Source organism: Lampetra planeri, chromosome 59, assembly GCF_965212315.1.
Source record: "Lampetra planeri chromosome 59, kcLamPlan1.2.h2, whole genome shotgun sequence".
NCBI lineage: Eukaryota > Metazoa > Chordata > Hyperoartia > Petromyzontiformes > Petromyzontidae > Lampetra > Lampetra planeri.
Genome location: NC_136165.1, coordinates 5083902 through 5089901, shown reverse-complemented (window position 1 = coordinate 5089901; position 6000 = coordinate 5083902).

The following is a 6000-nucleotide window of genomic DNA, read 5'->3' as shown; positions in this document are numbered from 1 at the left end:
TGGTATGCAAGAGGTCGTGGGTTCGATCCCAACCCTGAGACCCGTTGTATATTTGGCGTTTGCGTGTCTCTCTCCTCCCGTGGAATTTTTTATCTGGGTTCTCCGGGTTTTCCCTCTACATTTATAATCAACATCACGCGTTTAGAGAATTAAAGTGCTGTACATTTACACCCAATGATAAGCCACTTCGTTGAGCTATCATTTGTGGCCAGGTCGCTTCTGAAAAAACAGCTACATGGCTCAGTGGGGCCTTACCTTGTAAAAATAAAAATAGTTTATAGTTCTGGCCGTTTAACCTTCAGGTTCTGGTGATGTTATGCTTACCATACACGGTAACGCATTGGGACATACGGATGAAATGCGTCACTTTACAAATGTAAACTATTATTGATTGTATCTATTTTCGCTCAAAAATCTTACAAAGTATGATTTAAGAGTGCTTTTCTTTGTTTGCGAGCGTGCATTAACTGATTGTTATTTTTTAAACACAATTTCCAGTTTGCCCCGAGGCTTCCCTGACAAGGGAAGTCTGTCCATTTGACATGTTCTGAACTAGTAACCCTTCACCCTTTCTGGCAATAAAACATGAGCTGTGTTAAGATGTTCAAACACCAAATAGATACACCTATTTAACACGTAGGCTTTCGCGACTAATATTATTCATAATGAAGGTTTTTCCTATGATATACACCTATTGCAAGGTATCATCAGGCCTGCATTAACCACACATACTCGTGGCAAAGCATGGAAGCAAACGTGCTCTGATAATGATAATAATTGCGTTGTCATTTAAACTGATTGGCCTACACCAGAGGCAGCCTTCTTCATGGCCTCGTCTCACCACCAGTGCCCGATCAGAGAACAACGCCAAAAGGGCGACCAGTACAAAGGCAATGCCCGGATCAGAACACCTATAGCTCGGGTCGAGCAGTTACATCTATGGGACCTCTTTGGGTACTGGCATACAAACGTCTCGTAGAGAGTCACCCTTTATAGATGCTGCTGCTCGCTAACAGCACTTTCTTCTACAGCCTGTTAAGGCTATACGGGGGTCTTTGTCATTGTGTATTGGTACAGAGAGAGGAGGTGCGTTCATGGTGTAAAGCTACGCGGCAGACAGGCGCAGTTGCGAGACTGGCAACTGCGCATGCATTCACCAGACACACCGCGCGGGCCCAGTCTTTCGCTGCCCCATTACGATGATGCATTTCGCTTTGGCCACGCACAAAAAACCAAGGGAACGTCATCCGCTGTCATCTTGTGACGTCAACCAATGACGTCAATCGCGGGGGTCGGGGGGGCTGAGAGTGGGGGGCGGTCTATAAGCGAGGCAACCCCCCTCCCCGCACTGCGGGAATCGATTCGTGGCGGAATCGATTCTCACCCGCGGGCAGAAATTAGCATATTGGTCAATCATGATAATCCATAATCATCAATCACACCGTGCAATGTTTAATCATCCTAATTCCATAAACCATTGATAAATCAATCAATCGATGAATTACCATCAAGATAATCGGATCATTCCTTTAATTTAAGTATATCGTTCAATCGTAATAATAATCACGCGACCATAGGGGGGGTGGAGTGATTTGGGGAGGGGGGGAGTGGTGGCGCAGTGGTTGGCGCGCACGCGTTTGCGCGATGAAACGCTCAACGAGATTCGATTCCGAGGACGATTCTTCGATTCGATCCGAGTGTTAGCGGAGCACGGCTACCATCAGTGGCCTCGTGAGACGCCACGGTGGCGAGATGTGATCTCCCTCGCCTGGTCTACAGGAGGTCGTGGGTTCGATCCCGACCCTACGCCTGCTGCTGTTGTAGATGTGGAGTTTGCGTCTCTCTCTCTCCCTCTCCACGCGGTCGCGTCGATTTTTCTCCGGGTCCTCCGGGTTTTGCCCTCCATGTTTCGAATTAACGCGCGTTTGGAGAAAATTTGGCCGCGATAAATTTCCACATCAGAATAATGATTTATCCTGGAGACATCCGATGAGGTATGAAGCTGTTTTCACAGACGTCCATACGATGATGCTAAGCCACTTCGTTAAAATAAATCATTTGTGGCCAAGAATGCTTCTGAAGAAGATATCGCTATAGCTCAGTCGGCCTTACCTGGTGAAGTAAAACATCGTCGTTGAAGATACTGAACTTGCGGCGTGTTTTGACTCGATGAGCATCCCGCCTGCGCCAACCCCCACAGTCGCATCCAGCACCAAACAACACGATGGGGTTGAAGGGACTGGGCTATCAATACATGAATAACGCGATGCAATTGTTATATAGGTAATCAATACATTAAAACAATGTATCGTTAACTTTGCGTGATCCAAAAACAACAACAAAGGTTACCCATATAGCCTGTAACAGACTGTCGGGGAAAGTGCTGTTCGCGAGTAGCACCTATGAAGGCCGACACGGCGCACGAGGGGGTGGGTGGACACTGCTTCGCCCGGCCGCCTTTGTCTCTCCCCAGTGGTGGCGGATGTTTACGACACGCCGCACCCAGGGTACTCATTCGAAGCTGAGTCGACCTAGGGGAGGCCCAGGACCGGTTCAGATAATCGTCAACCTGAGGACGGCTGCTTGCGTTGTCGCCGAAACGTCGTGAGAATTGTATTTTATATGTTTAATTTTTTATTATTATATTATTTGCCTTCTACGTGACTTTACCGAAAGAACCAAGAAGATGAATCCCTGCAGTCACGAAAGCTTTAAATCGAAACTTTCACTAATTGTGTACAATCACACACAAAGACAAAGATCCCCCTCTCCCGTGTAGCCTTAACAGACTGTTGGGGCAAGTGCCGTTAGCGGGCACCTCTGCAGGTCGGCACGGCACGCGATGGGGTGGGTGGCCAACACGACGCCCGGCCGCCTTTGTCTCCCTAGTGGTGATGTTTACACACCGCAGCAGGTACTCGTTTGAGGCTGAGTCGACCTAGGGAGACCTAGGACCGATTCAGATAATCGTCACTGGTGGCGGCTGTGAGCGGGAATCGATCTCGGGTCGCAGGGTTCATAGAGCAGCGCGCTAACTACCACACACAACAAAGATAAATATCCTCCATATAGCCTTAACAGACTGTAGGGGCAAGTGCTGTTAGCGAGCACCTATGAAGGCCGCAACGGTACACGAGGGGGTGGGTGGCCAGCACCACGCCCGACCGCCTTTGTCTCCCTAGTGGTGATGTTTACACACTACACCAAATACTCATTTGAGGCTGAGTCGACCGAGGGGAGGCCCGGGACCGGTTCAGATAATCGTCACTGGTGTTGGCCGTGAGCGGGAATCGTACTCGGGTCGCCGGGTTCATAGCGCAGCGCGCTAACCGCTACACTATCGCTCCCCACACACACACACGTACACACACACACACGCGTACACACACACACGTGTACACACGCACGTACACATGTACACACACATACACACACACAAACACACACGTGCACACACACAGGTGCACACACACACACATGCGTACACACACAAACACGTGTACACACGCACGTGCACACACACAGGTGCACACACACACGTGTACACACGCACGTGCACATACACACACACGTGCACACACAAACACGTACACACACACGTGTACACAAGCACGTACACGTGTACACACACGTACACACACACAAACACACACACACGTGTACACACACACGTGCACACACACAGGTGCACAAACACACGTGTACACACGCACGTGCACATACACACACACGTGCACACACAAACACGTACACACACACGTGTACACACGCACGTACACGTGTACACACACATACACACACACAAACACACACACACGTGTACACACACACGTGCACACACACAGGGGCACACACACACACACGTGCACACACGCACGTGCACATACACACACACACGTGCACACACGTACACACACACACGTGTACACACACACGTGCACACACACACAAACACGTGTACACACGCACGCGTGTATCATTGTGGATGCGCAGCCTCCCTTTGTAGTGGAATCTGGGTCACGCGGATGCCTCCCCAAGCGAGGCGTCAACTCGCCCAGCGATTCGTGCCAAAAATAATTCACCGCAGTGTTGTGCGCGTGTGTGTCTGTATGTCTCTGTGTGTGTCTGTGTGTGTGGCTATGTATATGTGTCTGTGTATGTGTGTGCCTGTGTGTGTGCCTGTGTGTGTGGCTGTGTGTGTGTCTGTGTGTCTGTGTATATGTGTATGTGTGTGGCTGTGTGTGTGTCTGTGTGTGTGCCTGTGTGTGTATGTCTGTGTGTGTGGCTGTGTATATGTGTGTGTGTGTCTGTGTGTGTGTGTCTGTGTGTATGTTTGTGTGTGTCTGTGTGTGTGGCTGTGTATATGTGTCTGTGTGTGTGTGGCTGTGCACCTATGAAGGCCGGACGGGCAACACTGTCGTGGGCAGTGCTGTGGGGGGAGGGCCAATGCCCATTGGCCTCTCCCCTCATGGCGTCTGTGACCACCACAGTGGCTAAACGGGGGCTCTGGACGGGTGCGAGGGGCTGGTAACCCCTCCACCTTCAATTAACCACCACTAAACTACGATTTAAACATAAACCTGTAATTAATAAGCTTGTGCCGGAGGCCCCGGGGGGTCAGGCTTTTATGACGTCTCCTGGCCAAACCCCATTTGGCGGAGCCAGGAGATTGAATTTTAACCCTCGGGGCTCCTCCAGTAACAACGAAAAACCATTGCGGATGGCCACGTGGAATGTTCGAACGCTCACTGCGGAGGAGAGGCTGCCACTCCTCTGTCGGGAGCTGGACCGGTACCGCCTGGATCTCTGTGGCATTCAGGAGGTCCGGTGGACCGGTTCTGGCTCCTGCCACCATGAGGGGTGGACAGTCCTCTACTCGGGGCAGGAGACTGCCAAACAACAGGGTGTGGCTCTTCTTCTGAACAAAAGAATGAAGGGGGCGTGGGAGCGTGGCGGTGAGGTGTGGGAAGCTGTAAGCCCCAGGATACTTTGGGCTCGCCTTCCCATCAACCAGAGGCGAGGAGTGGTGGTCGTGGTTACTTACGCCCCCACCGAAGACGAACATCCGTGGAGGGATGCAGGCAAAGCCGATGAGTCAGACGCTTTCTATGACCTACTGTCACAGGTGCTGGCTAAAGTGGCCACTCGGGACAGAGTCATCTTGTTGGGTGACTTCAATGCCCGAGTTGGTCATGATGCTGGCACCTGGTCTGGAGTGATTGGAAGGCATGGGCCAGATCAGCTCAATAACAACGGTAGGAGGCTGCTAGATTTCTGTGCAGCCCATGGGCTTGTAATTACCAACACGCTCTTCCGGCATCGGCGCATCCACACAACATCATGGATGCATGCCGGGTCCAAGCAAGAACATCTGCTGGACTACGTAGTGACGGACCAGCGGATGCGAGCCCATGTCCTTGACACCAGGACCTACCGTGGAGCTGATCTGCCCTCTGACCATCGACTAGTCATCTGTAAGATGCGCCTGCCATTCTTCCACTCCGGTGTTGGGTGTACACCCAGGATCCCATTCCAACCAAAAGTGGCCTGGTCTAAGTTAGCTGATGAAAGTTGCAAGCGAGAATTTCATCATCGCTTGCAGCTGGGGTTGGCATCGTCCCCCACTCCACCTGATGTCGAGGGTAAATGGGCGAGGTTTAAGACTGTGACTCATGCAGCTGCAATGGCTGCTTTGGGTACGCGGTCCAGACCTCCCCGGGAACCCTGGCTGACGGAGGAGGTGTTCAGGTTAATTGAGAAAAAGCGACAGGCCCACTCTCATCGCCTACAGCATCCCACGTCAGAGAATGAGGAGGTTTACCGCAGCCTTCGCTCGGAGGTTCGGAGAGCCGTAAGGCGCTGTAAGGATGGGTGGTGGTCGCGGGTTGCTGAGGAGATGGAGTCTGCCTCAGTGGCCCGCGATCACAAATCACTATTTAACTCCATCAAAAAAGTAACCTGCAGCGCCACACCTATTACCATCATTAGAGGAAAAAACGG